This window comes from Octodon degus, unplaced genomic scaffold, assembly GCF_000260255.1.
Source record: "Octodon degus isolate 3935 unplaced genomic scaffold, OctDeg1.0 scaffold00032, whole genome shotgun sequence".
Classification (NCBI taxonomy): Eukaryota; Metazoa; Chordata; class Mammalia; order Rodentia; family Octodontidae; genus Octodon; species Octodon degus.
In genome coordinates, this window is record NW_004524608.1 from 5,020,871 (window position 1) to 5,034,955 (window position 14,085).

The 14,085-nt window shown below is 39.1% G+C and overlaps 1 protein-coding gene across 1 annotated transcript in view; it reads left to right on the forward strand.

Annotated features, from left to right (window-relative positions):
• Positions 1-4,694: 4,694 nt before the first annotated feature.
• LOC101588067 (aldose reductase-related protein 2) overlaps positions 4,695-14,085 on the forward strand; it is a 31,261-nt gene continuing 21,870 nt past the window's right edge. Inside the window, exon 1 of the mRNA XM_012514422.2 lies at positions 4,695-4,789. The gene's annotated coding sequence lies outside the window, so the exon portion shown is untranslated. The remainder of the gene's footprint in view (positions 4,790-14,085) is intronic.

A 14,085-nucleotide genomic window follows, 5' to 3' on the forward strand; every position in this document is an offset into this window, starting at 1 on the left:
CCCCCAGTCCCCCCAGACTTTCTCCACCTGGTCATCCAGTATTGTAATCCACCAATTATTTTAAAGGTCAACCTACACTAACCAATGCAATTTGCTTCTGTATGCTGCTTGCCCCCACCCTTCCTTTGTGGTTTTCAGCCTTAAAAACCCTTGTCTTTCCCCTCCTGGGCGCGCACCTCAGCATCTTGCCGGGATGTCTGCCGCTGGGTACCAGCTAAAATAAAGCGCTTCCTTAACTTTTGGACTTGCCTCATTGTCATCTGATTTTTGAGCTACAACAACTTGATTTTGCCTCCTTTTAAGATTTTTTTTTTTTTTTTTTTACTTTACGTTGCCGTTAAACAGATGACAAACTGCTCCTGCTGCAACAGCCTTATTCAGGGCAATGCTTTTCCACAAAATTTTCCAGTTTCCCACATTTTATACCTTCTCCTAGTCTCATTTGAGGTAAGGGATTCCCCTACCTTTTTCTCCTCTGCCAACAAGATTTCCTTGGGGCTGGGGAGATGGCTCAGTAGAATAAGTGCTTGCCAGGCAAGCACAAAGGCCTGAGTTCAATCCCCAGTTCCACAAAAAAGAAAGATTTCCTCCACAATCTCTTGCTGTTGGGAGCCTATCACCCACAATCCCTCAGCAAAGGAAAGAAAGTGCAAGAAAGCCAGAGCGAGAGAGAATGAACCATTACTTCAGTTGTAACAGTGTGATGTTCTGCATCACATGCTGCCTGCTTTACAACATACTGTTCCTCTATGAAGTTAAAATTTGTTAGAAATCTTTACTCACCTTAGGGGCTGGGGAGATGGCTCAGTGGAATAAGTGCTTCCCTGGCAAGTGCAAGGGCCTGAGTTCAATCCCTGGTTCTGCTAAAAAAAGAAAGAAAGAAAGAAAAAGAAATAGAAATCTTTACTCACCTTAGGGGCTGGGGAGATGGCTCAGTGGAATAAGTGCTTCCCTGGCAAGTGCAAGGGCCTGAGTTCAATCCCTGGTTCTGCTAAAAAAAGAAAGAAAGAAAGAAAAAGAAATAGAAATCTTTACTCACCTTGCAGAACGGTCACAGAACATGTTACCCACAGTCCAAGGTTTTACTGTATTAGAGAATCAATCCTGGATCTTGGCACTGGACTGTATTTCATTTTGTTTATTTATTTATTGATTGATTGATTTTTAATGTTAATTTATTTACGTATTTGGTACAGGGTTTTGCTGTACAGCTCAGACTCATGGTGATCTTCCTGTCTCAGCTTCCCAGTGCTGGGATTACAGGCATGCACCACTATGCCCCATTTCGGTGTTCGACTCTGCATTGTGCGGGCCAGTATGTGGTACTGGGGATCAAACCCAAGTCCTTGTGCTTGCCAGGCAGGCGGTTAGGTCACCAAGCTATCTCCCTGGCCCCCTAATCTCTTCTTCAATTTGAGACAAGAACCTTATTAAGTTGACTGGGCTGGGCTCAGGCTCATGAGCCTTCTGCCACAGCCTCTCTGTGTGTTATGGATACAGCCACACACCACCATTCTTGGTATTTCTGCTGGTGATACAGGGAGAAAAACTGGGCTCGGGTGGGTGACCTCCAAACAATATAGGGAAACTCCAAGTGACATAGGGAAAAATGATCTCTGGACCTGACCTGGATGAGGTCGTGTTCTCTAAAACCAAAGAATGAATTTTAGGAACAAATGGAGGTTATGAGCAGAACATATTTATTGAGGGAAAGAAAGCTCCTGTCTGAGAGAGGGACAGGAGGGGGGACCGAGTGGGTAGTTCTCAGGAAGCTGTCTCTTCCAGGGAATTTTATAGTGTAAAACTATGTGTGGCTAAGGTAGAGAAAGGGGGAACTCGCTTAGGTGGACAAGAGGTGGGACAAAACTATGGTCAACCAATGGGATTACAAGCACCATTGCTTAGGTAAAATTGATTAGGCCCAGGACCAAATGGGGAAGGGAGTCACATAACAAGCAGGCATGAATGTAAAACAAGATCTTATCTGGTGGCCTTCAGACAATGATTTTTCCTGAGTAATGATCAATCCTGGGATCCAGTCTTTAGTTTTGATTTACAGCAGGAGCATCCATCCTTCCCACAGTGGTAAGGCATCTGGCTGTTGTTATTTCTTTTGAGGGCCTGACTGCCTGCAATATTTCTATCTAACTCAGACTGCCTGCAACACTAGCATTTCTACCAAAAAAAAAAAAAAACAAACCAGCAACTCTTAGAAATTGCATTAAAGAGATGCCCTTTTTTTTTGGCAATTCTGTAATTTTATTTCCAAGTTAATTCTCATCCACATTCACTGTCTGGAGATTTTTGAACGTGGTAACAGGTACGTAGGTTACCAAGGTACACAGCTTGTTTGGTGAATCTTCATCCTCATTCTGTTTCCTGGACAACCGTACTCAGATACGATATGGAACATTCCTTATTCCTTTGGCCCAGAGCTTTGTTGACCCTGGTATCAATGCGCACATCTGGAGTCCTCATTTCCTTCATGGCAAACTTCCGGATCTCCTTAAGTGCCCAGGGGCGCACTTCTTGAAGCCCACTCCGTGGATGCGCTTGTGAATGTTGATTGTGTACTTTCGGGTCACCACCTCGTTGATGGCAGAACGGCCCTTCTTCTCGCCACCCTTCTTTGCAGGAGCCATTCTGCCGGGCCCAAGTTGGAAAGGAAGAGCGCGGTGGATTGTGGGACAACAGGCCGCGGTTGCAAGTTATCAATAGATGCCTTTTTAAAGATATTGAATTAAGAAAAAGTAAGCATCTGCTGAACTCATAATGTAATTAGATGGTTGGTAAAATTTTATTATGGTCCTGGTTATTCATTGGTTAGCCCTTGTACCATGGAAATGAATTTTGACAGAATACAAAATTTAAATAGGAGTAATACTCTGGGCTGGGGAGATGGCTCAGTAGAATAAGAGCTTCCCTGGCAAGCGGAAGGGCCTGAGTTCATATCCCTGGTTCTGCAAACAAACAAACAAACAAACAAACAAACAAACAAAAAAGGAGTAATACTTGATTTTTAAATAGTTCTAAAGCTCTTCTTCCTAAATTAGTAGTATTTGTGTGATAGGACAGGCATTCAATACAAATGATTTTTGCATTCTGTAAGTATGGGAGTAAGTCTATGAGTAGCATTGTTATCTTTTTTTAAGTTTCAGGTTAAATTCTGAGGGGATTTGACTGACCTTAAGATACAGAAGTTACATTTCCTGTTATATAGGTCTTATTTTATCTTGGTCTTAACCATCCATCAGAAAAGTACAAAAACAGGTATAAAAAGTGAAGCCACATTAATATGCTGAGCTACAAAAAGCTCAAGTCAACAACTTTGGACATTGCCAGTCTTATGGAAAACCCACTACTATTATGGATTACTGGACTATATTGGGAGATCTGCTGAATTCAAGCCCCTACAATATTTAAATGACAATGGAATGCCCATCTCTGACAAAACTAACCAAAAAGTGGGATGGAAATGAATGACCCTTTTGTTTCTGTATACTCAGAATAGTTAGGATAGATATACAGCTCCATTCTCTTAGTTCAATGAATAGAGAGGCTTGTTATAATAGTGTTTGAGACAGGATATCAGGTCTGCATATTGTACAATGAATAACCACTAAGATAACAATATGCAATGTGTTAATTGTTGAAAATGTGCTAGTAATCGGTTGTGAAACTGTCTTATGGATATTTGTTTCTCAATAAAATTATAAAAGAAGTATCTATTGTTCCTTTATGCTAATAAAAATAACATCTTGTTTTGAAAATAAATAGGGGAGTTCTAAGTGTGACTCCTAACTCCCTCCCAAATCAGTCCTGAAAAGTGTTCTAGCCAGAAATCAGTTTCCCAGAGACAATTTTCTTAGACAACCCCCCAATTTTCATTCTGAGGTGCTTTCTTCTCCAAAACCAAGTTTAGAATGGAATTGAAGAGCTCGGCTAGCCATATATGCATACCAAGTCTTGACTGACAACATGATTTAAGAACATAAATGTTTTATTTTATCACCAGCTACCTAATAAAAGTTAAACTAATTCTTATTGTTTAGAAGAACAATAGTCAATCTATCCTCACAGGATGAACGTTTTAATTTGCTAGTTTAAAATTTTACCAGATGCTTTAAGTAAAGTGCCCACTTTCCCAAAATAAGATAATACATAAAATTAAATACTACGAACTAAGTCATTTAAAAATGTGATAATTATTTCCTTTTCAGATGGTTAATACTCAGAAAATGGATAATTACAAAATAAGATGTGACTATTTGTCATGGGCAATTGCAAAATAACAAATTTATAATAGAACCCACGTACTTCCTAATACTGTTTAATGACAGACTTACGCAAAAATAAATTTTTTTCTAAAAATATGAGAGTTACATCTCGAAATACTAGTGGCTTCTTACCATTAATAGAAGCCAGATTTCTAGCAGTCCATACTTTGTATTAGCCGATGAGAAAACACTTGTGGAAAAGCACTAATAGGCAGCCTTCATTACATAGATAAGAAGTATCATCTTGTTGCTGTGATACCATTCCCAGGAAGTACGCCATCAACCACAACTTAGCAAATGACTCTGATTTGTAAAGCAGCGTTAGCAACAGGATACTGAAGATACACTGAGAGATGGTAAGTGATGAACAGCATAAAATGTGCTTCTCAAATTTCCAAATGACTTTGTATTTCAAAGTGAAGACAGAAAGTGGAGGAAGAGCTCGTCCTAGTATCACCATGTTTCAGGCTGTTTGGAGGAATCCAAATCAAATGTAGTACACAGAGAGAAAAGTAGGTTCAGCTGTTTTTCCAGTAGTGTCTGTCTCATTCAGCATAATAAGAACAGGTATAAAAACAAAACATGTTAAACCAAACATATTGAAAAACAAACATAATGGCATGTTGCAAAGTGTTGTCACCACACAGCATGCACAGCACTGTGGAGACCACCACCACTGCCATCATCACCTGCATTGTCCTCTCAACAGAACTAATAAGTTGCTGGCAAAGGTGAAGAGTACGAAGTCCAGTGTATAAGTAACTTGCTTATCACCATACCGATAATGTGTGCTGTACCCAGCTAGTCTTGCAATTTGGTATAAAAATCCACACCAATAAAAGCAATGCATCTGAGTACAAAGTTTCATTTGCAAAAGATAAATCTCTGAAGATTTTATATATAGCATAAAATCAATAGCTAACTTGGTGGATTGCCAGTTGGTAGTCAACTTGTTACATCCATTTGAACTGAACTAGCATGGTGCTAGGTGTGGGAGGCCCACTTAGGATTGTTGCCAGCAACGTAAGAGGCAGAACTAGAGAAGCTGATGGGAGGTGGTTAGGGAAGCTGCTTGGAGAAGCTTTTGAAGGAGTTGTTGGTTCTCTTGGGCCATTCAGCAGGGGATCCTTCTCAGCTGGTCTGGTGAAGTTGGGTGTTCTTGTCAGAGGACGCAGGGATCTCTTGGTCACTGAGGATGGCTGTGGTTCATTTGGTGAAGCTGTGGTCCTCACTTTGAGCATTGATCACTTCCTGGCTCCAGAGGGGAAGATGGGGTACTGTTCAGTCTCCTGGAGAAGCTTGTCAGGTTGGCTTTCCTGATGCAAACTCAGCCTTCTTTATCATTGGAGGAGCACGGGACCTCACTGTTGCTGCAGATGGTTGTGGTTCTTTGGGGGTGGGGGGCTCTGGTTCTTACCTTGAGCAATTCTTCCTGGCTGTAGTTTAGATCCCTCAGCATGCTAACACAGATCCTTCATCCCCCTGGCACAGACTTTCTGTAGCTTCCACTGCTGAAGCAGGCCTACATAAGACATTGTCATGGGCTCTAGGCTTCCAGTTGGACTTGGGGGGACACTGTTATGAGCTCTAGGTTTTCAGCTGGACTCATGTAGGACACTATTGTGGGATCCAGGCTGTCAGCTGTATGTTTTAGTCTTTACTGTGAGGACAGATTCCTGAACTCTTGCTATGTCATGTTTTGGGTGATTCATTATAAAACAAGATTGTAAAATGTGTACTGCATTGTATTGTTCCCCTTGTAAAACCCCAAACTATGACACTAACAATTTTAATGTATACATTAAGTATTACAACATTTTACATGTCATGCCTCAACAAACAGGCTAAAAATATGGTGAGAGAACACAACATTCATAAATATTGAGATATTCTGTTTCAAACTTTATACCCAAAAAGATAGCATGAGTAGATAAAATATTTTAAAACTTTAAACATTCATTTGTACTTATGTGGAAAATTATTTTTACTGATACATGTACAGAAAAATCTTTTGATATGGAAATACATGTTTGAAAGATAAATTCTATTACACTAGGTTTTTGGTATATTTTTCATTAGTACTTGCGTGATACATGATTATTACACTCATCTTGGAGAGTTGGTGCACTATGATTTGGCATTTATTCTCTTCTACACTTCAGTTTTTTTCAGAAACTACATTTACATACCAAAATACATAACTGTTATGAATTAGATATGCAAGAAATTACACTTAAAATGAATTTTTGATGATAAAGTTTAAACACATATACACAAGTAAAAATGTACAGAACTACACACACAGATGCACACAAACAGTGCATGTAAAATTAGTGACATCTTGATAAGCCTTGTGGATGTCACAGTTTACCAAAGTCAATTGCCTTGTTTGAATAATGAACAATAGTTATACAGGATGTTACTACTAGAAGAAAGTGGGGGATGGATAAGGTACATGGGATCTCCTCTCAAGCTTTATGTTTATAAGACATCATATAATGATATAGCTCATTATGATAAACATCGTAATGATTATATGATCAATAATACAATCATTTCAAAATAAAATCTTTAAAATTAGAATTGTGGTAGCATACAGCTATAATCATTGCATTATGGGAGGTGTTACAAGAGGATTACAGATTCAAACCGGTATGAGTAACTCAGAGGCTTTCTCAAAATTAGTTTTGATAACCTGTGTCTTTTTAGGAATTTATATCTGATTTAGTACATGAGTCATGATTTTTTTCCCCTCCTTTAGCTGAAAATTGCTTGGTCTTCAATTTGAAGGACTAAGTTTTGTTTCTACTTTCTTGTTGATTGTTCATTGATCTGAAATACTTTTGAGTAATCTCTAAAAGACAATGCCTTTGAACTATAGAATACATTTCCAAAATGGTTTCCAGAGCTTTTTTTTAAATTTGAATATCAAGAATTGTCCTTTGAAGGGTTGATAAGATAGCTTAGCAGACAAAACACCTGTTTAGGCAAGTGCAGGACCCAGGGTTTAATCCCCAGCACCATATGTTGTGCTGGCCCCACCTCCAGGTGCCCCCAGATGGAGTCTGGGAGTGGTGGCATGCACCTTTAATCCCAGCATGAGGAATCCCTGAAAACAGGAGGATCACTATGAGTCCAAGCTGTGTAATGAGACACTGTACCAAATACATGAATTTAAAAAAAAAGAAAGAATGACTCTTCAGGGCCATTTCTTAGAGTGCTTCAAAGTTACTTGGAAATATAAAGACCAAGTTAAGACACAGATTTTTGTTTCTGATGGGTATCTCCCATCAAGAAGAATAAGAAAACTACTGACCTCATTCTTAACGTTTCAAAAAGCACTTATGCTATGATTATCTAGCCCAAAGCAGTCTGATGTTTCATTATTTCTTTCCTGTGCATTGTTCTTTTTATGTATTTAGTAAAGGATCTCACTTTGCAGTTCAGACTCACAGTGATCCTCCTGTTTTCAGCCTCCTCACTGCTGGGATTATAGGTGTTTGCCACCATGCTGGCCTCAGCGGCTGGCTCACCACCTGGAGGTGGGGCCAGCACAGAATGCGATGCAGGTGCAGGGGATCTAACTCTGGTCCCTGCACATGTGTAAGCAGGTACTGAGCTATCTCACTGGCCCTTTGCAATGCTTTTTAAATACAAAGCTTAGAGTCTACTTTATTCAAGAGCAGATAAAATACAGCAAAAAGTCTCTCTCACACAAGCCCTATCCAGTAGAATAACTGACTTTTCCATATGATTCACAAATTTTTGAGCCTTTTCATATTTCAAATTCATCTTCTCCTGATAAGAACTCGGTGAGGACAAGGAAGCTGAGGCTCTAAGAAGTAAAGGAAATTGCCTGAAGTAATAAATCAGGTAAGGGATGCAATCCTGAAACACTGCCCTTAGTCCAGCTGTGGAGTGGAAGGTACTGATGCTCTTACCAAGCTCAGGATGTTGAAGTGTTTTTATTAGAGTAGTCTCCCCAGGGAGGGCAGATGTAACCCAATGTATGGAATCCTCAGGGAAGGGGCCGGCCACATAGCTCAGTGGATTAAAGCACCTGCAAGCAGGCGAAGGGGCCTCAAGGTTCGATCCCCAAACCTGCAGTGCTAGCCCTGCCCCCAGGGAGCCCTGAGACAGCAATTGAGACTGGGTGAGGTGGAGCACCCCTGTAATCCCAGCTCTTGGGAGGCTGTAAACAGGTAGATCACTATGAGTCTGCTCTAGTAATGAGATCCTGAACATGCTATAGACCCTTCCCTAAAGCACCACACACACACACAAAAAAAAAAAGAGCCCTCAGGGAAATTCTGTCAGCCACCAATACTGTTCTTCTAGCAATTGCTTGCTGCTTACATGGCTAGACTGAATACTCATGCTTATAACTAAGTATTCTCTCTCTCTCTCTCTCTCTCTCTCTCTCTCTCTCTCTCTCTCTCTGTGTGTGTGTGTGTGTGTGTGTCTCCTCCCTAAAAGATGAACCACAGCAGTAACATGTGATAAACTGAAATTGGCCATGTGCAAAAGTCAGTTTAAAGGATAAGCTATCCTCTACCATCCAAGAATACAGACTTAAGCCAAGTGTGATGATGCATGCCTGTGATCCCAACACTCTGGGAGGCTCATGCAGGATGATCATAAATTTGAGCCCAATTTGGTAAGACATTACCTCAAAATAAAAACAAAAGTATAAAAGGGTTGGAAATGTAGTTTAGTTCAAAGGTCGAGTTCAGGGTCCAATTCAATCTTCAGTATAGCAAAAAGAAAAAGAAATAATGAAGGACTGTCTTATTACTTTTTTCTCATTGCTGAGACAGAATACTAGATACCCAAAATTAAGGGAGAAAAGGTTTATTTAGCTTACAGTTTGTGGAGGTTTCAGGCCATAGTGAGCTGGCTCTAAGGCAGGATGGCATGGCAGAGGGCAACAGTTCATGGTGGCAAAAGGTAGACAAAACAAGAGCAGCTGTCTGCTCATACCAGCTCCATATTCCCTCTCTTCCACAACCTCAGGATGTTGACAAAGTGAGACCTGGTTTCTGCTTAGTTATTTTGTTACGTATCTCTTGTACTCTTCTCTCATTCCTGGGACAAAATACCTGACACCCAAAATGAAAGAAGAAAAGATTTAGCTTCCAGTTACTGAAGTTTCAGTCCATACTCAGCTGGCTCCAAGGCAGAGCGGCACACGGCAGAGTGGCTTTTCACGGTGGCAGCAAAGAGCAAGAGTGCAAATGGGAGGAGTGGTGGCAACAATCGCAGCAGAGAGCAACTCTTGAATCCTTATGTGGCATTCAGGCATTCTGCCCCAGGTCGGGTGTGGTGCTCACACTCATAATCCTAGCAGCACTCACACCCATAATCTCAGTGGATCATGAGTTAATCACAAGCTATGGAAGTCAGCCCCATGACTGCATGAGGCTTTGGGGGGACAGCTAGACACAAACTCTAACATTATCCTTCAAACTTCTCAATTCTCAAGTTGACACAACATATCCACCACTACAGAGACTTAAAAACTTTTTTTTTATTTCTACATTTTCTATTTTCTCCCATTTTATTTCTTTTTATTATTATTACTATTTTAATTTTTATTTTCTTTTTTACTTTTTATATAAAATAACAATGTATGATGTTTATAACTTTCATATAATTGCTGAGACAGAGAGCAGTAAAGATTGTCGTGTATGTCACACATACACACATCAAAAAGTCTCACTGAATTAAAGAACAAAATGCAGGATCAAAAACAGTGATCTGGAACCTACTCATAGGATTCTCAGATTTAACAAATAACAAGAAGTGTGAAATTTCAGACCGCAGCAGTGTTGAAAACAGAAGAATGATAAATACAAGAGCACATATTTTCACATTAAAAACAGTAAAAGCTACATACCCAAAATCTAAACCTAAACATTAATAAGTATGAAAGAAAAAAAATCAAAATCAAGAAGCAGATTGGAGGCCAAATGACCTATCAATTAAATAACTATTTTTAAGAAATGTCTAGAACATAACACAAAAAGTGATATTTACCACTAAGATTTCTTAGTTTTCTTATATACTTCTCTAGAATTAGAAGAGAATTTATCGGAGCTGGGGAAATGGCTCAGTGGAATAAGTGCTTCCTTGGCAAGCGCAGGGTCTGAGTTCAATCCCTGGTTCCACCAAAAAAAAAAAAAAAAAAAAAAAGAATTTAACATTGGAAATGTGATTTAAATGACTTTTTCTTTAAAATAATTAGAATTTGAGAAAATGTACACACATTTACTTTATAGACAGGTTCCAAAATTAAGATATATAGTATAGAATACTCTTTCTTTTCTTTTCTTTCTTTCTTTCTTTCTTTCTTTCTTTCTTTCTTTCTTTCTTTCTTTCTTTCTTTCTTTCTTTCTTTTTTGTTGTACATGATTTCTCTAATTTCCCAACATTCAAATTGATAAGGACTTTGACAGCATCTACACTGAATCCTACTCTTACAGAAAATTTATTTCTAAATCAATAATCCATAAAGCCAGGACAAAGCATTTTTTATGATTCATGAAAACAATTGTGTTCCTGAAGCACAAATCCTAGAACTATTGAAATTACCAGCTGGACAAAACTTTGAAGATAAGCCAATCAATTGATGAAGTCTTGTACAGCATATTGTTAGATTTTGCTTCCTAATCCACTCTGCCAGTCTATTTCTTTTAATGGCGAATTGAGTCCATTTACATTGATGGTTATAATTGAGATGTACTGACATGTTTGACATGTTATTTACCTGCTGTTACATACCTCTTTTTCTCCTGTGTTTAATTGTTTGCCCCATTTGGTGGGTTCTTTCCATTCTCATTCATGGAGTTGTGGTCATTTTGATCTCTCTCTAGAATATCTTTTAGTAGTCTGTGTAGGGCTTAGTAGTCTGTGTAGGGTTGGCTTTGTTGTCATGAAATTCTTTAGTTGTACTTTTTTTTTTTACATTTATTTATTGTGTGTGTGTATGTGTGTGTGTGTGTGTGGCCAGCTCAGCCCACCAGGGGGCGGGGCTGGCTGGCATGTGGTGCTGGGGGATTGAACTGCAGTCCCTGTGCTTTGCTAAGCTTGTTCTAAGTAGGTGCTTTAGACCACTGAGCCATCTCTCCAGCCCTCTTTGGTTGTTCTATGTCATGGAAGTGTTTCACTTCTCCATTAAACTTGAAAGAGAATTTTTCAGGGTATATCAATCTGGGTTGCAATTTGTTTTCTTGCAAGACTTGAAGTACTTTGCTCCATGCTCTTCTAGACTTGATGCTTTGTGAAGAGAAATCTGCCATTATTCTGATGGGTTTTCCTTTAAATGTGATCTGTTTCTTTTGTCTAGTGGCTTTTATTATATGTTCTTGTGCTGCATTTTTGGGAGCTTGATTACTATATGTCTGGGTATGGTTTAAATTGCATTTATATTATTCAGAGTTCTATATACCTCAGTTACCTGAATGTCAGATTGTTTCCCCATAGTTGAGAAGCTTTCTGCTATTACTTCTGTCCATATTCTTTTTATATGGTTTGTATTGACTCCTTCTTTCTCATTGATGCCTATTAGTCTTACATTGTTCATCTTTGCATTATCTTGCAGGTGTTGAATTGTTTTCTTTGTGCATCCTAGTTGTTTTTAAGAAGTCTTTTCTTACCTTTTCACTAGCTGCAATGGTGTCTGAGTTCAATCCCTGCTTCCACCAAAAAAAAAAAAAAAAGAATTTAACATTGGGAATGTGATTTAAATGACTTTTTCTTTAAAATAATTAGAATTTGAGAACAATGTACACACATTTATTTTATAGACAGATTCCAAAATTAAGATGTATAGTATAAAATACCCTTTCCTTCTTTCTTTCTTCTTTCTTTCTTTCTTTCTTTCTTTCTTTCTTTCTTTCTTTCTTTCTTTCTTTCTTCAAGGTCTGAAAGTCTATGTTCACTTTCATTTGAACAGTTTTGCCAGCTGGTTATTAAGGCTTTAATTTCCTATATAACTCTTTGACTCTGTTTCATGCGTTCTATTTATTGCCTATATTGCTCATTCAAGGATTCCATCTTTTTTTTTTTTTTTTGCAAAACCGGAGAACCGGGGATTGAACTTAGGCCCTTGCGCTTGCCAGGGAAGCACTTATTCCTCTGAGCCATCTCCCCAGCCACTCCATCATTTTTCTATTCTCTATATTTTTTATCAGTGTCTTCTTTCACAGCACTTAGTAATTCTTTCATTATAGTTATCATTTCCTTTTTACTTCAGAAATGATTTCTGATCTGATTTCCTCCCTACCTTTTTTTCAGATTTTCCTTTACTTCGGATGCTATTTTTTCAGAGATTTCAGAGGTGTGATTTTCAATTTCTTCTATGTTATTGTCTCCTGCATTTGTTCTGGGTGGGATTGGGGCCTGAGAATGCATTTTGCCCCTTCTTTTTGTCATTTTGTTTTTTCTTTCTTTCTTTCTTTCTTTCTTTCTTTCTTTCTTTCTTTTTTTTTTTTTTTTTTTTGCCGAACCGGGGATTGAACTCAGGCCCTTGTGCTTGCCAGGGAAGCACTTATTCCACTGAGCTATCTCCTTGGCCCCTCTTTGTCCTTTTGGTTAGCCCTGTCTTCTGACCCTTGGTGTAGAGCTTGGTGCAGTTATTACCTTAGCAACAGGTCTGGATCTACCAATTTCAAACTTATCCAGGTGGGTGTGGCTTAGGTCTGGCTGCTGTGCTCCACTTCTTCCTGCTGCAGCCCTTGAAAATGAACCTGTGGGGCCAGAGAGATGGCTCAGTGGAATAAGCGCTTCCCTGGCAAGTGCGGGAGCCTATATTCAATCCCTGGTTCCACAAAAAAAAAAAAAAAAAAAAAAAAAAAAAAAAAAAAAAAAAAAAAAAAAAAAAAAAAAAAAAAAGTGAACCTGCTGTGCCACTCTGGCAAGATGTTCTGCTCCTGGATTAGCTAGGTGGGTCTTACCTCTAGCCTTTCTGCATGGAGTTCTGCTGCAGGGTTCCACACTGGGCCTCTGATGAAGAAAGTTACACACACACACACACACACACACACACACACACACACTCCAGGGCTGGGCGTTGGCTGGAATGACATTCCAGAGGGCTGGCACACACTGGGCCTGGGTGCTAGCTGCAATACAAAGAGTTAAAAACTTAAACAAAGAAATAGCTGAATGTGACATAAAAATACAGCTTTATCAATGTCTGGAGAATGAATAACTAAAAATAAACACTGTCTTTTGAAAATGAGATTTGTGGGCCAGTGATATAGCTCAGAAGCACAACACATGCCCGACAAGTACAAAGTTTTGAGTTCAACTCCCATTACCAAAGGGGGGGGGGGAGGAAGAAAAAATTGTATTGGAAAACACAATCATAGCACAGTATTTATTCCAGGGCAGAAATTAAACTTTTAATGTTCAGAATACTTCAAAATCTGCTTTCAGTAAAGTTCAGGAACATTTAATAAATCCTCGGGGCTTGCGGGTTAGCTCGATTGTTTAAGTGTTTGTTCTGGAAAACTCAGTCAGGTGCAGGGGACCGCGGTTCAGTCCTGAGCTCCATGTGCCTTACCGGACCAGCCCTTAAGGTAGCCTGAGCCAGCCCTCCCCCACAAAAAAATAAAATCCTTCCCAACCTAGAGGCATACTTTTTAAAGCACAACAAATCTGGTGGTATTTCAAAGGGTACAACTACAGGGCACAAAGCTCTGCTGTAGGTATTTACTTATATGTGGTTACATGTAAGCTCTCCTTAGTGAGAAAGCTACTAAAGAGTAAAACATTAGGTAAGTAAGTAGAACTAGTAAAACATTAG